Source organism: Mus musculus, chromosome 8, assembly GCF_000001635.26.
Source record: "Mus musculus strain C57BL/6J chromosome 8, GRCm38.p6 C57BL/6J".
Lineage (NCBI taxonomy): Eukaryota > Metazoa > Chordata > Mammalia > Rodentia > Muridae > Mus > Mus musculus.
In genome coordinates this window covers 80,305,873-80,322,837 of record NC_000074.6, presented here as the reverse complement: position 1 = coordinate 80,322,837, position 16,965 = coordinate 80,305,873, and the positions used below count along the sequence as shown (strand labels likewise).

At 42.6% G+C, this 16,965-nt stretch overlaps 1 long non-coding RNA gene across 1 annotated transcript in view, besides 1 other annotated feature; it reads left to right on the top strand.

Moving 5' to 3' along the window:
* The window catches only part of Gm30605 (predicted gene, 30605), an 82,113-nt gene extending 72,348 nt beyond the window's left edge, over positions 1-9,765 (top strand). Inside the window, exon 4 of the long non-coding RNA NR_168035.1 lies at positions 9,436-9,765. This is a non-coding gene — a long non-coding RNA (predicted gene, 30605). The remainder of the gene's footprint in view (positions 1-9,435) is intronic.
* Positions 7,387-8,493: an enhancer, noted in NCBI's record as "Hh enhancer approximately 250 kb from Hhip". NCBI's record gives its function as "Hedgehog-responsive enhancer that can activate a minimal SV40 promoter in transfected C2C12 myoblast cells" and the evidence as "EXISTENCE:reporter gene assay evidence [ECO:0000049][PMID:26912062]".
* Positions 9,766-16,965: the final 7,200 nt, after the last annotated feature.

Sequence of the window (16,965 nt, the reverse complement as noted above, 5' to 3'; positions counted from 1 at the left end):
TGGGACTCCCACCAGCTGGGTACTGAGCTGGAGAAAAGAGGAGAAGTGGAAACTTAAGCTTTCTTTGGAAAGTCAGTTGTGTTGGATGGTGTTTTGCAAGGGCAAACACCTGAAGGAGTGTTTTCCTAAAGTGGACACAGATGAAAGGCTAAGGCAGACACAGTGAAAGAACATTTCTGCTAAAGCAAGCATCTGAAAGAATGCGTGATGAAGAATTTTTCGCTAACTACATATCTGTCTACCTTATATTGTGTAGTTAAGCTCCATTTGCCAGGATTCCATAGAAGGAAATGCTTCAAAAAACTTTTGGTGGTTTGCTGCACTTTCTTGCCACTTTCATGGCTGATTGGCAGAATGACGTCAGCTGAGACAGACACATGTACTGAGTTTGAGACAAGACCTGTGGAGGACACATGATGTTTGGAAGGAGTATAAATAAACTCAATGGACAATAAAGGAGGCAGAGCTTTGCTTCCTTATAGAGCTAGCTGTGCAATGTCCACAGTTCATCCCCCTGTTGATTGTCATGTCCACACAGTCTATCCCCTTCCTGACAATCATGTCCACAGTGCATCCCCTTCCTGACAGTCATGTCCACAGTGCATCCCCCTCCTGACTGTCATGCCCTTTCATGGCTGTCACTGATGCTGTGTCACCTTCTTAACTGTGTCTTAGTTGAAGTAGTTCATGGAACCATTTTAATAATTGCTTCTTACTGTTCAATGGGATGGAGGTGGTGTATTTAAATCATGACTCCAAGCCACAAATTACTAAGGTGTATGCCTATTCCTTCATTCTATCTACTACTGGAGATCCATTCTTTTTCTAGGCTCCTATGTATTTTCTCAATCACACATTTTAGTTTTCTTCTCTGGGCCACATTTTCTTTTCTCTTTTCTTTTCTTTTCTTTTCTTTTCTTTTCTTTACTTTTCTTCACTTTCATTTTCTTCCTCTTCCTCCTCCGTCTCCTCCTCTTCTTCTCTTTTAAAGCAAAGCCTCTTATAACCCAAGCTGCCCTGAAACTCACTGTATACCTGGGGATAACTATCAATTCCTGAGCCTCCCCCCCCGCCACCTCTCAAGTACTGGGATTGTGGGCATGAGCCCCCATGCCCAGCCTTCTGTACCAGTGTTCCAGACAGAAAACATCGCCTACGTGTAAACGTTAATCTACACGTGAGTTAGAATATAGCAGCTGTCAGTCTGCATCACGCTGCTGCTGCTGCTTAGCCAGTCCGTGGTTTGTGTTCGCTCAGGAACAGTTTGACCTACAGCCGCTGTAAGTCTTGCAGACTGAGCAGTTCCCAGCTTCTTTTGTCTTTGCAGGTTTTTGCCATTTCATCAAAACACATTGCCAGGCTAAGCATGTTTTCTTGCATCTCTTTAACTTACCCCTCACACTAACCTTATAAAGCATGTGGTATTATGAATTAATTTTTACAAACAAAGAAACACACTTTAAAAGACGTAATAAATGGCCCAAGCTCACTTTTCCTTGGCAGCAAAGTAAATTCTTGAGTTTATTTTTAACTCTGAAATACATCATTTATCAAAACTAAAGATTACTTACCTGCTAGAAACCTCATGGTAAGTCACTTTAAAATTGTTGATATTGTGAAATCATATTCACAAGTGCAGAAATACACAGGTCAATGTTTCTTAAGGTACAAATGATGTCATGGGGTTGACCAAAGTGGAGCTGGACCTGAAGGCAACAATTCATGAAAAAAAAAAGTTCTGCATATCATCAAAAGAACATCAGGCTCATAAATCCGGAAAGTGTTTCACCTTGATAGGAGATGATGTTACAGTTTAACTTCTCCATTGATCTCAAATACCAAAACAATGTTAAGTAAGGAATTTGCCTGCAGTTTTGAGGTGTTTGTTTTAAGCATCACAAAGATCATTCCATTGAAAAGCTGCTTCCTCTCTGGCTTTTGTGCACTTGCTCAATGGTCAGTACCTTTCACTGTGGCTTTGCATGCAGTAAGTACTGTGTCCTACCATCTAGACCTCAGCAAAGAATGAAAACATTCATTAGTAAGGCAAGTTTCTAATTTTGCTTCCAGGTGGTACAATTTGTATTACTTAGGGAAAAAAAAAATCCTTTCCTTTGAGGAAAAGGATAAAAGTTTTAAAAAGTATCAGGTTAAAATTTCGTAGAGTACAAAATAGCAGTTCAATTTAATATACTCTTCCTCTGCCATTTATTGCTGGGTGTGTTAAAGCACATCCAGGTCTCCATTAGCCTAGCATTTGAGTCCTATTAACAGGTGGATAAGACATTTATTTTTCTTAATAGAGTTAAATTCCTGGGGTTTATTTGGTGGTTTTGGGGAGGCTAGAAAACAGGATTGCAAAGAAGGTGGGAAAATGAGCTAGTGAAACCAAGATAATTTCTAGTTGAATTATGACCTCAAATGCATTCTGGAGAATGGAATTTCCACAACTCACAATCTTATTATTGGTTATTTCTGGAGTCATTGGTGCTGAAGGCAATATCCTCTATAGAATCCCAGGTCTATTTCCTGCTCTGTTTGCCTTTGCTTCCTGTTCTCTGTGTCAGTCATTAATTGTATTTTATATGCTAGCTTCCCAGAAGGTATTGAGATGCCTTGTTCCAAACACCAAATGTAGGCTTTACTGACTCAAGGAGGTACAAAACAAATTCTCTCATCAAGGAAAGTTACTCATTATTCTAGCCCCAAAATAAGACAAAGGAACACAAACGTAGGCTTGACATCATTAGCTGTCACCAACAGAGTGTTTACCCCTCCTCCAGCAAAACCAGAGTGAAGAGTTCAAACAAAGTCTGGAATGGCTATTGTGAAGAAAAATTGTCCTACCCTAGGAAATCCAACAAATGCAAGGGGAGAACCTGGTCATACACAATTGCCACTCTTAACTAAAGGAGCGGAGGATCCACATAAGAGAGAGAAATGAACGAAAGTAGAAATGCATGTTCCTTATGAAAAATCCCCCTTTAAGGTTTCTAAATGCAATCTTCATTTCAAAATGGGACAAGAAATAGTCAGATGTCACCCAAATTATCAGAGAGTTAAAGTAACCTCCTGGTATATGATACTTTCAAGTAAATCACTTGAGGTTGAAGAGATGCCTCAGAGGTGAAAACATTTGCCACAGAATTAAGAAGACCAGAGTTCAGATCCTGAGAACTCCTGGAAGTGTTTGATGGGGGCAGTGGTCCTCCTGTGATTACAGCCTTGGGAAGCAAAGAGCACTGGGAACCCCAGAGCGAGCTAACTGTGTGGGACAAGTGCATCAGTGAGCTCTAGTTTTGATTGAGACTGCCTGCCTGCCTGCCTGAACAGAGGAGGTAGATAAGCAATGGAGGGAAACCCCAGACTTCAGTCTTGGGCACATGCAAGCATGTACACAGCATGTGGCTGTATATTACACATGTGTGAGAATGAACACATATGCATACACCACACACATACATATGGAAAGAAAACGAATGTTTAAAAAGGAAAAGAAAGCAAGCCATTTAGGACTAGGGCATAGTTCAGGGTAGAGTTTTTGCCTAGCATGTTAGAGGCCCTGGATTCCATTTGCAATAATTCCCTGTAAGGGTATGTTTAAAAAATTGAGTTTAAAAAGCAAAGGAGGAAGAGGAAGAAGGAAGTTGGTATAGAAGCTCAATGGCCTAGGCCAGAGAGAGCAAAAGCCAACTCTAGGAAGGAAGAACAGGGGTAGCCACTCTGCACGTTTGCTGCCAGTTGGCTCTGTGACCAGTTACTGAGGGAGCAGGGCCGGGAGCTCTTGGTGCACTGTTGGCCCATTTGAAGCTGCTTGCCACTGACTTTAGTGGCTCAGATTCTTGCATCCATCAGACACTGTCAGGCATTGGGCTTCCTGCGGCAGCTTATCAGCTAGGTCTGCAGGCTCCACAGAGGGACAAGGCAGCTTCTAACTGTCCCCTCTCCTGGCTTTCAGGTTCTTACACTGCATTTGCAAATCATTCCCTGCTTGGTGGAAGATGTGCAGGCAGGATGACATGTCCCAACACTGGTCTGCTGTACTAGAACTGTCAGACTGGCAAGCTATTTCCTCACAATGAGAACACATGGGTCTTTGTGCAGCGTGCATCTGGAAACCGTCCCAGCTCAGGCATCTGGCCTCTGATTTACACCTTGCAGAGTAAGGCTGACCTGCAGGGAAGCAAGGAGTCTATAAGCAGTGGGTGGGCTGTGTGCTCCCTTCCCCCGTCCCTTGCCTCCTCCTTATTCTGAGAAACAATCGTGGGTGTTCCCACCTCCCCAAAAACTCCCTCCCTTAGAAAAGAAAGGGGAAAAGCTGTTTCCTGGCTGAATAAAGCTGAAACACCTGTGTGCCAGAAATACACAGATGTCAGACAGGCACAGAACCGCTGCGGATCCATCTGTCCAGCACACTGCACTCACACTCTGGTGGTTTGGGTTGGTGACCAATTAGGGTGGGAAACCCACACCAGAGGGAAAGATTCCTCTGGCCTCATTTCTCTATTGCCTTGCAATTCTCCTCCTCATGTTTCCCCCTTACTGGAGCCCTACCCAAGCACCACCATACACTGCCAAAAACAATGCTCTGCTCCAAAGGGTCTTGGAAGCTCCTTGTGTTAGAGCTGTCTTTCCTCTGCCATAACTCATCCCGCCTTCCTGACTGGAGGGCCCAGGAGGACAAATGGAAAGAAAAGTAATGCTTGCTGAACTGCTGTCATAAAAATGTCTGCCCGTTATGTGCTGGCATAGGAACTACTGCTGGGGGAAAGGTATGCCCGGCTTTCATCTTTCCTAACGTGTTTACTGAGCACTAATGCACCTGGCTTTGTGCTAAGCACTACAGCATTGGCTGACAGAGTCAGGTGAATAAAAAATACTCAGCAACCAATGAAATGACAGTGCCCATTTCTGTGTTTTGAACACTACATGATGTTCTTACAACTGGCCTTTGTATTCTGTTGCTTTTATCTGTAACCTGTACGTTTTTGTTCTCCTTTTGTACGGAGCAATGTCCACAAAGAACATAGAATGGCTCTAAATGGATCAGCACAGCTCTGACTCGTGATCGTTTTAGAGGATAACAAGATGCTCAAAGGTGAATCAGGCTTTAGTAAGCCATTAAGTTCTGGGTATTACACAGATGTACTTTTCAGAGTGCTTTGGGACATGATCTGGAGTATAGGAGCTGATGAATGTTAGGAGGAGATGAAAATTATCAATCAGAACCTCAAAAAATGCTATATATATATATATATATATATATATATATATATATTCTGGAAACTGAACACTAAATGGCAAACCAAACTCTCAGATTCCCCAGAGTCTGTCATTCATACACACACACATACACACACACACACACACACACACACACACACACACACACATATATATATATATATATATATATATATATATATATATATGAGACAAATTCTGTCTGGCACAAGGATCATTTCTGGTGGTTTTCAGTTGATTTAAGCTGCAAATGCTGGACAACCGAGTAATGTAGCTTTTTATTTGTTTGTTTGTTTTAATACATACACATATATGTATGTATACACACACACAAACATATGCATACAAACACATAATTTTCCATGGAGTTAAGCATATGATTACTGAAAAGTTACTGAATAGTGCACATTTTCTATGTACTCCTTCTGTATGGAGAGTTCTAAAAGTCATAGCTCTTGTAACCAGTTATGCTATATTGATCCAAACTAAGAGAACAACACTAGGACACTTCTGGAAACTAAATGCTAAATGGCAAGCCATACTCAGATTCTCCAGGGTCTGTCCTAAGGTTCTTCTCTGGTTCAAAGAATTGATCCAGGATATTATAATAAACTGTATTGAGGTTCGTCTTGGTTTTAAGTGAAGTCTTTCTCAGGACTCAGTTGATGCCCTACTGATACATCACCACTTTTGTAAAGAAGACCTCCTCTTTGGGTTCTGTAATATGCAGAGAAGAGGGTAGACAGCGGGTGGAGAGGGAAGAAGGGAGTACCCCTGATGGTTTTATTTTTGAATCTACCTGCAGAATGAGTCAGAAAAGTGGTTTTCCTGACCTGCCTATCTTCTCAGGCCTGAGGGGGGGAAAGGTCAAGTACTCTCTCTTGATGACTTTGTTAATCTCTAGAGACTCAATGGCTATTCACCCGGATCAGCCCTGGGTTACTATTTACATGTCTCAGTTGGGAAAAATGAAGGCCTGCCTTGCAGAATAACTGCTTAGGAGCACAGAAGCAAATCTCACACATAGGACCAAGCTGAAGGCTTTAAAGGAGACAGATACAACTCAGACTTGAAGCCCAGCACAGTGATGAGACTTGTTAGAAGAAAGGGTGGTTTGCCAAGATGGCAAGAAAATATTGTGTGTATGTATATGCCCACGCACAAGTTCGTGTGTGTCTACATGTGTGTGTAGGTATATGTATATATGTGTTTACAGAAGGCACAGGACTTTATGAAATGCCTTCCTCAGCCTGTCTCCTTCTTTCATGAGACAGGTCTCACAAGGTCTCTCACTGCACCCAGAACTTGAGCATTGTCTAGATTGGCTGGCCAGGAAACCCCAGGGATTCTCTGTTTCTCTCTTCTATGTGCTGCTCTCACAGATGCACGCCTCCACATCAGCCCTTTTAACATGGATGTTGGGGTTTAGAACTCAGGTCTCAGTCCGTGCATGACAAGTACTTTACTGACTGAACCATCTCCCTATTCCCCTCTACCCCAAGAAAATGTTTCTGCAAAGAAATATTTAGAACAGAAACTGAACATGAAGGCTCTCGGTGTGTTTGGGAAGGTGAGAAGGTGTCCCAACCCCCACAATTGACAAATCCCGGCTGGCACAAGGATCATTTCTGGTGATTTTCATTTGATTTAAGCTGCATTACTCGGACAACCGAGTAATGTAGCTTATTTGTTTGTTTGTTTTAATGCATATGAGATCTGCAAGCCAGTGCCTTGCTGGGTGCTCTCTCTGGATCTTGAGGTCTAAACTGTCTTGGATGGAGGAACATTCAGAGAGAGTTAGCTGCATTTTGGACCCAGGATCCTGAGCTACAGACATCAAAGTGAGCGGCTTCTCCGTTCTGCACCAGCAGACGTGCTGGAGGTTGAACGGCAGGTATTACAGCCCGGTAATGATCATTCATCTTAGTCACAATCGCAAAGAGCTTTCCATGCCTCCCTCCCTCCTCGTGCCTCCCTTGCCTCCTCCGTTCAACCCCTTCCCTCACAATCCACACGAAGCAAAATGTGCTCATTCCTTTGCCCCAGTAATGCCAGCAATGATGCTGTTGGGGGCGGGGCAGGGTTCTCGGATCAAAGAAGCCTCTCGAGCAGTGCCCTGTGTGGGAAAGGAGCCTCACTCCCCAGCCTGCCTCTCTTACTTTCTCTCTCCACACCAGGCATTCTTTTATCGGTTCAAATTAACATTAAAGAACAATAACCAAGTGATTCAGGACTGCAACCCGACAAACAAACAAACCAAAACCTGGGATCCTTCCACAATAAAACTCCATAGAATGCAAGAAACTGGCACATTTTAAAATGACTCTTTATTAACAGAGGAAAAGAAAAAAAAATCATATGAGGTAAATCCTTCACCAAGCAACTCACCAGGGAGCCTGGTAAAAATAAATTGCACAGCCTTAATTTTTCTAGCAGCTTCCATGCTAATTCTTTGAAACTGAGTACGAAGCCCTTGGCCTAATCCCAAGAGCCGCGCTATAGTAAATAGTGCACATTTAATGCCGAGGTTCCTTTTAGCACCATTCAGACAGTGACTTCAGCTGCACAGCTTAGTCATAGCAGACATTTTTGTGGTGAAAGCATTAAACCCACATGCAGCTCTTTTTCTGTGGTCACTGGGGGTCATGCTCCTTCCCCATTAGCTGAATAAATCATAAAGTCGGCTTGGACCACCCAAGGAGCACGGCCAGCATGCCGCAGGCAGTGCCTACAGCTTGCTATTTCTTTTCAGAATCTACAGGGGGAAAAAAAAGAAGCAGAAAAAGAAAAACAAGGTGGAAAACACACACACACACACACACACACACACACACACACACACACACACAGACTGGCCATAGGAAAACATTTTCTTTTAAATTGCAATATCTTTGCAAATAATTTTTTTTCTTGTATAGTTTTTTTTAAATCTATGTTGTTAAAAACAAAAGAAGCTTAAGAAGAAAGTTAGTTGAAAAACTAAAGCCACACGCATGCCTCCTGTCATAAACTACAGTTGGACGGATTTTATTGTTGTTGTTTTCTGTTGATTTTAAATTAAGGGAGCCCACCCTGTGTGGCCGGCCTCTGATAAGACACATAGCAGATGCAACGGGGGAGCTGTGCATCCGGCAAACTGACAAGGCCAAAGGGATTTAACAAGGAAGCCACCGTGTTGTCTAATGTCCCCTGTGTCAAGTGATTCACTCCTTCAGGGGTGGGGGCGGTGGACTGGGAGGAAGGTCTTGCAGGCCCCATTCCCATCCGTCAGTAAATAAGATAAGAAACAGGAATTTTAAACACAACTATTAGCAGGCAACTGCTATCACTTCAACAAACCACAGCTCCTTAGGCTGAGCAGTTTCTTCAAGGGGACAAGAGGGGGGCCAGAGGAAGACATCGATGCTTTTATCGAGCGCATGAGCATTTAAAAAAGTGCACTGACTCAGAATTCTGACCAGCATTGTCTGCTGTAATTCTCTCCTCAACCTCCGGGCTATCACTTCCCTAACACCAAGGGAAATTGGGCAAGAAGATGGGCTTACAGTTCTTCAGAGGTTCTTAGTCCCTCAGCCTTCTGTGTGCTGAAGGAATCTGGTGCCAAGTGACCAAATGGCCTGTCTTCCTGAGCAGGCCTCCCTGGGCTCTCAGGAACTTGGAGAAGAAGGTTCCAATGTGTCTGTAAATCTGCAACTGGTTTCTTAGGAAAATGGCCATCAACAAATAGATTATTTACCCTTTGCTTCATGTCAAGATAATCCATGTAATTTCTCCCTGAGTGTTCCTGCAAAGCTTTTTCTAGAGTGTTCTAAGTAAGCCCTCATCGCCTCCAGAAAAGACAGTCTACCTGCCCAGCATAGGTTGGATTACTGGATCAAATAATCGAGGAACGTGAGTTCAAGTCTCTCAGTTGTGTGGGACTTAATACGGTCAGGTGTAAGGTCACCCTTAATCAGAGTCATCCTGTCTGGACGTTTCTAATGGTCAGAAGTCCACATCCTAAAACTCCAGCAAGAACCAGCTGACTCTTCCTGGTGATAACCTCCAGCCTGCTGTGAACTGGCTAATTAAAGATTTCATTTGCTAAGTCTGCTTTCCATAGTGACTCCAGGACACTGTAGACCAAGCCCCCCGCAAGCTTCCACTTGCCCTGTAGCCTGATTTTTCTTTCTCTTTTTTTCATACACACAGATTCCGTCTATTTGAGAACATCCTCAAGCAGATAGTCTGAGGCGCCCTTCCTTCCGAGGCAGAGTGCTTGGACCAGCTAGGAAGACAGCTGACACGCCTTATCTAGCTGCTTATCTGGGACCTTGTGGACTGCCCTTGGAAACAGAACCAAATCTGCCTAATCAAAATGGATGCAACATGGACAAAATGGCATGCCTCTGCATCTGTGGGGTCTCTGTACTGCAGCAGAGGCAAACAGTCCCAAAGAAAATAGTCCAAGCACAATAGAAACTCTACTGAAAACAGATGAGTGTTAAGAAATAAATTTGGAACAACCCCTTTCGTCATTAATAAGTATCAGTCAGTGGATTGTATGCTTAGCTCTTGAAATATCTGCAATTCTCTCACTCAGTCAGCCTCTGAATCGCCGTGAGTGCTCAAGCACGTATGTGCGTTAAGGTGTGTGTGTGTGTGTGTGTGTTCTGTGAATATACGTACATATATTTGGTTTTTTTAATTGAATATTTTATTTATTTACATTTCAAATGTTACCCCCTTCCCTGGTTTCCCCTCCAGAAACCCTCTACCCCACCCTTCCTCTCCCAACTTCTGTGAGGGTGCTCCCCAGCCCAACCACCCACTCCTGCCTCCCCGCCCTGGCATTCCCCTACACTGGGGTATCCAGCCTTCCCAGGACCAAGGGCCTCTTTTCCCATTGCTATCCATCAAGACCATCCTCTGCTACATATACATCTGGAGCCATGGGTTCCTCCCTCCGTGTGTACTCTTTGGTTAGTGGTTTAGTTCCAGAAAGCTCTGGGAGCTCTGGTTGGTTGATATTGTTCCTCTTATGGGTTGCAAACCCCTTCAGCTCCTTCGGTCCTTTCTCTAACACCTCCACTAGGGACCCTGTGCTCAGTCTAATTGTTGGCTACAAACATCCTCCTCTGTATTAACAGGCTCTGGCAAAGCCTCTCAGGAGACAGCTATGTCAGGCTCCTGTCAGCAAGCACTTCTTAGCATCCACAATACTGTCTGTGATTGGTGACTGTGTATGGGATGGATCCCCAGGTGGGACAGTCTCTGATGGCTTTTCCTTCAATCTCTGCTCCACACTTTGTCTCTGTATTTCCTCCCTTGAGAATTTTGTTCCCCCTTCTAAGAAGAAGTGAAGCATCTACACTTTGGTCTTCCTTCTTCTTGAGCTTCTTGTGGTCTAAGAATTGTCATTCATATATATATATATATATATATTTGGAACACAGGGAACATGAAAATTTCTCCTCATAGTTTGAAAAATTTTTAAAAAGCTAATATTTTTATGGACACAAGGATAATGTTATTAAAAGGGAGAACTCTATCTCACCAGCAATCATGACAGAATGAGTGACCTCCCCTTACCACCATCTGTCTGTATTTCCCAGGATAGGATCTCATCGGACACAGCTTTTGGCTCCCACGTTCTGCTCTCCAGAGAAGTTCCTGCGTAGGTGGGCCCCTTATGATATTCTTTTGCTCTTTTCCCAAAGTTAATCTGTTTAGCCCTGCTAAAGGGCGGAACCCCTTCTATCATGAGATAGAAACCAGTATAGTTGTAGTTACAGATAAGGTGAAAAATTCAACCCACCACAAACTCAAAATCCTCCTTAAAGGCTAAAGTTAAACTAATGAGGAATAACACTTTCACTAACTTGAATTAGCACCTCCGCCCTGAGGCATTTATCAAGCAACCATTTTGATCTATGGGTTCTAGATCAAATCTATGATCATTTACCCATATATCAAGGAGCTTCCACAAGGTGCCTGGTACTGTTAGAGGTGGCAGGCCGGTCCTAAAAGCAGAAATTGCTAGAGCTTTGGATCTCACTTAAGCACTTACCAGCGGAGTATGTTTGGGCAAGATTTCTAACCTCTTAATGACTCGATTGTCTTATCTATGAATAAAAAGTAATCCTGGCACCCCAATAAACATTCATACTACTCTGTGGTGGAGACAGAGGGGCATTCAATACAGACTCTGCTGCTTTGAGGCTTCTTAGTGAGTGAATTAGTATACAAAGACACACTATGCATATGACATTAGGAATTCTCCCAGCTGCTGCTATAGATCATGTGCAGCAGTCCTTGTGAGAGCTAAGGCACTGCTGGACATTTTGTTGTCTTCTAGGTTCTGAATACAGACAAAGAACTGCCATTACAACCTGCTCATTGGACTTAGTGCTTAGGAACATCCTTTCCTGCAAGTGGTTCCTGTCGGTGGCAAGGGTAGCTCTCATGCTCATTCTTTCTTCCTTCTCAGCACTAGAGCCCTGTCACTTCTTACTGTCCTTAGACTAAGTAATTGCCTCTCATCTTCAATCTGGTCTTGTACAGTCAACAATTCCAAATGTAAGTCCTTTGGGAGCTGGGAGCCTAGCTGTTTAGAGCGTCCTAAGAGTCTCTGATCTCTTCATAATTTCCTCTGCCAGTGCTCTTCATCCCATCCTGCAACCAAACACAGGAAGGAGATCTTCTTGGTTAGCCACACCCCACTGTGTCCTGAGATGGTCATCTAATCCAAACCAGCTCTCCCTGCTGAACCTCTTCTTACTTGATTAGTACATCAAAAAATATACAAGGTCAAAGCCTTGTGGTAAGATCTAGAGAGGAGTGGGAGCCATGTTCTAAAGGGTAGATAATATCCTTTGACAGGGAAGAAGATAGAACACCTCAGCCAACCTCTGAGAAGCGTATTACCCACTGGGCAAAGCAGACATTCAAAGAGATTATTCCTGATAATATGATGCAGACTACAAAGCAAGTATAAGGACCATCTAGAAACAAATCGGGGGTGGTAAGAAGTTAAAGATTTGGAAGAGCAAAAAACTAAATGATGGGGCAAACTGTGATAATGTGCTCACAGGGTTAAGTGGAGAGATGAATGGTGGTAAGGAGAAAAACTACTCTCAACCCCCCTCCAATGGAGGAAAGGAGAGAGGGGTGGAGGGGATAGTGTCTGGGTGGGAGTGCCCTTGTTTTTGTCAGAAACAAAACAAGGTGGTGATTAGGGTTGGGCAGGGCAGTTGGGGGTAGGGGTAGGTGATGAACAGGAAATTGAAGATGACAAAGAGATGAAATTTACAATATTCAATGAGGAATGAGAAATCAGGGCAGAGGCAAAGAAATAAAGCAACTCAAAATTCCGAATGAGATGGAAAGAAGAGAGACTGACTGTAATGCAGTTGTCTTCAGTAGGGCCACATTACCAAGGACAAGGGAGAGAGAAGGGAGAGTTTCATTTATTCAAGGTTTTCCATTTCAAGATGTCACAGATACTGTGGAAGAAAATCACACATGGTTGAAGGGCCTAACCTGGACAGACACTCTATGGCTGTTAGGATGAAGTCAAAGTCCTTTACACTAACCCAGAATCCCAAACGGAATGGACCCTCCTTTGTGTCTGTCCATCTTTATCCTTTGGCACTCCCTGGGTATCTCCAGTCCCTTAGCACTCCTTGAAAGTACAAATAGCACACAAGTTCTTGGGCTTTCTGGCTGGGAGAGTCCCCATTCCCTGTACACTCAATTGTCTAAGGTTTATCATACTTGTCACTACTTCGCTACTAACTTTCTTCTCCTATATTGTTAAGTTCATTGAACACATTTTACATTTTTACTGCTATATGCTGGATGTTCTTCAGGGCTTTGTTCACAGTAGATACTTAAAATCATTTGTGGGACATGGCAAGATATGGCGATAATACCAAAAGGGGGAGCGAGTCCAGGCAGGCAGTGAGGATGCTTCAGAGTGTTTTCCCAGGGTCAGAAGGGTTTTCCACGTGACACTCCTCAACATGTGCTAAGGAAACTTGTCTGGGCTAAGTGGTGATCTTTGTTTTGTGGACATCACAGGCCTGGAAAGCTGGTGTGCTTGATGACTTCTTTCTGGTCAAGTAGCATTCGAAAGCTCTCAAAGAATTAATGCAAGTGGGAGCAGAAAATGGTCTAAAAATCTAAGGCTGACATCTTGGGTTAAAAATGGAGAATGAGAGACATGTCAGTGAGTAATTTACTCCAAGAGAAGTGGGTGGTGAAGTTCCATCACTTGAAGTTCCAGGGGGAGAAGCCTCATTCTTTAGTGGGTGTCTGGCCTCCAGATTTCTAGCTCATGGGAGCAAGGCCAAGCTGCCTAGAGGGATTAGCATGGCATTGCTGTGTTGGAGTGGAACATTTGTTGAAAGTGCAGTGCATACAATTTAGAACTTTTTTTTTTTTTAAACACAGGGTCTTAAACAAACTGGCATTTCCTGATTAACGAAAGTTAATGAAACCATCAGTCAGAAACCTGCATTTCCCAAATACTCTCATTTTTTATTTAGCATTTAATAGTATTTATCAAACTATGATTTCTAAAAATTTTTACATATTAGCATTTGCCCAGGAAAGAGAAATTTGAATGTGTCACACTCACTGCTACATCCATACGATTAGACAGGGCCTGAAGTAGAGTTGAATACTCAAGCTCTTCCTTAAAACTCAAAACCAGGTTTGTTTTAAAATCAATATATGTCATTAAGTACTTATGTTTCCTATGTGATTTTTGTTTTAAAAGATTGATTACATATTTTGGTTTAGGGCAAAAATGAATCTTTATTTATGAGTTGGATTTTATCCATTACCCAATCTATTTGTCCACAGAACTCCTACTCTTCAACCTTGTGTATTTTAAATAATAATTAAAATACTGCACAAGAAACTACACTTTGCAGAACTACTCTGAGACTACAGCTATCCATACCTTTCTGCTTTCCACAGGGAATAGTAAGTTGGTCATCTTGCAGGTGACCAACATGGCCAACAAGCTCCTACCACCACCCTGGGATGTTTTTCCCTGACACAGAAGCAATCTCCAGGAGAATGACGTACTTCCAGGGACATGCATTATATCAAATATCAGCTTGCATGTGACCATGGTAAAAAAAAAAAAAAAAACAATCACTGGGCTTTATAGATCTGGAATAATGCACTGGATGTGTGTATTCAGATTAAGCAATGCAGAATATTCAGCTAAATTACAATGGCTAGATAGAGACGTTTTTTGTAAGTGTGTCCCAAATATTACACAGATAACAGATCACACCTGTAATTAAGCCACAGGCTCTTTATCTGAAGTACAAATTTAACCAGGTGTTGCTTACTCTGTCGTCCTAAGCACATTATTGCTTCTCTGTTCTAGCTTGAAGAGGCCCCCTAAGATTGCATAGTGAGCCCCCGTGGGAGCCTTGAATGAACTTCATAGCTAGCTCTTGCTTTTGATTCAGTTAACTAAATGTAGGTTAAAGTGAAGCTTTGACAGCAAGAACAGACAAAGCTTTCTCAGATGTCCTGGAAAACGGCATGGCACAACATACAGGGACCAGCAAGCCAGCTCCAAAGGGAGCCAGCTGCCCCTCTCCTCTGCCCACTAGCTCCTCGTGCCTGTGTATTAAGAGAAGTGGGGCGAGATGGAAGAGACGCAACTTGTAAGCATTTCTCTGACAGTTTACTTTTAATAACATTGTTTGTCTTGTGAAATTGAGTAGGAAAGGCAGCTCAGTGGCAGCTTTAATGCTGTTAGACACCACCAGATAGCTAAACTGTGCAAGAAGCTTCACTTTGGGAGTTCCCTGACTCAGAGTTCCACTTGTAAACCTGGGAGAAGAAACGGAAAATGACAACTTGAACCAGGGAGCAATTGAGGCTCAACAACTGTATAAGGTAATTTATATAAAGATGTTATCTTTGGGAAGGCTTCCTTTGAAGGTCCGCAGAAAAATCTATAACTAGAAAATATGGAAATATGAATAATTTGTGTATTTTATATAAAATTCCAAGTTTTATACTACTGAGAATGCAAATAGAGGTTCACATCCAACCTTGCCTCTAGTACTTACATATCCTCAGACAAAGCATTTAATACCCTGGACTTTACACTCTCATCTATAAAATGAATTCCCACATATGGCTATTCTCAGAGAGTGCCTATTAGACCACTTGTAATAATCAAGGCAAATGCTTCAAGAAACATCATACAAAAGCCTTGAGATCAATGCCTGCTTGCTGATATTCACAGAATGACAATAGGTAAGTTAGATGAATTGCCCCATACTCTGGGTCAGCTTTTATTGTAGGCCAAGTGTTACATCAGGAAAATATAATCTGACCACAATACCAATTTTTTGGTTTTGAGACTAAAGAAGACTGAGCATGGCTGAACCTCAGGGGCTCGGTAAAGGGCAAAGGGCCTTGTCCTCATTACAGTTGTAACCCATTTGGAAGGGAAAATACACAGTTGCCATAGCAGAAACATCCAGTCTGGTTTGTGATTCAGTGCCCATCAGTGACAAGGACAGTAGGTTTCTTTTAGAGATCACAATAGAGCATGGGAAAATAATTTCATGAAATTGATTTCCAAGGAGGAAAGAAGGGGCCTGTGGAAATAAAGAGAAGAAGGCAAGGCCATGGAGACAGGGACACAATATTGGAAAAAATCTTCACTATAGTATGCACGATCACTGAAGACAGGAAGATTAGCCTGGCAAGAAGATATCCTAGAGAATAGCACACGGTAAAAACATGTTAAGCAAAACCATAGCAGGTGGACTGTTTTAAGATTAGGGCAACTATGCAGCACTGAGCAATGGTGTTTGGAATTTTGAAATCTGCATGAATATTTAAAAATATACTACATACTATGCATTTACATGCAAACATGCATACACTATACACATGTCTCATTGTGTGCATTCTCTATAGTGTTAGTAAAACTGACAATGTACATTGTATCTGCACTCTTTGTATTAACCACAAATAGTGTGTTTTGAAGGTGGAGCAACTGACATCTTCTCGGAATAAGATTTTAAAAAAGAGCCTCTAGCCCTGTATTTGAAACCATAACCATGATCATCTCGGGCCTAATAGCTCATGGTGCTTTCATTTAGTTCTGCATGGGCCATAACTCCTGCATTATCATTTTCCTTCGTTGCTTCATCCCCAGTTACTGTTTTAGCTGCTGCTCTCCTCTGCAATTCTGTTGTAGAATAGTTTCTAAGCCTCAGCAGTGTGATTTGCCATGCAGAGAATGGCCACTGCGGTTTCTGCTGTCATCCCTTCTCCACATATGTCTTATCCAGGGAACAATCTCCATTTCAACACTGGGAGATTGGTTGCATTACAAACCTTTGTTAATTCACTTCTGCTGTTAACTAATGGCCTACGTGATTTTGATGAATTGCTAATGGCCCTGCATCTATCTATTCCTGAAGCAAGTCCAGGTTTTGGAACAGCAAAAAGAGAAAACCGTGGTAGAAACAACTGGTTCTGGAAAGTGATGCCTGATGGAATGGTGTCTTGTTCTACCCATCAGGCTCCTGAAAGATCCTGGCCTTATGGATTTAATTTCCTGCAACATGGTCAATCAGCACACTGTTAAGATGCGGTACTGCCAAAGAAAGAAAAAATTCAGTGATGATTTTTCCCCATGTTGTCAATGAAAATCTTACATTGGCCAAGTCTGGATTTCTTTGTTCAGTC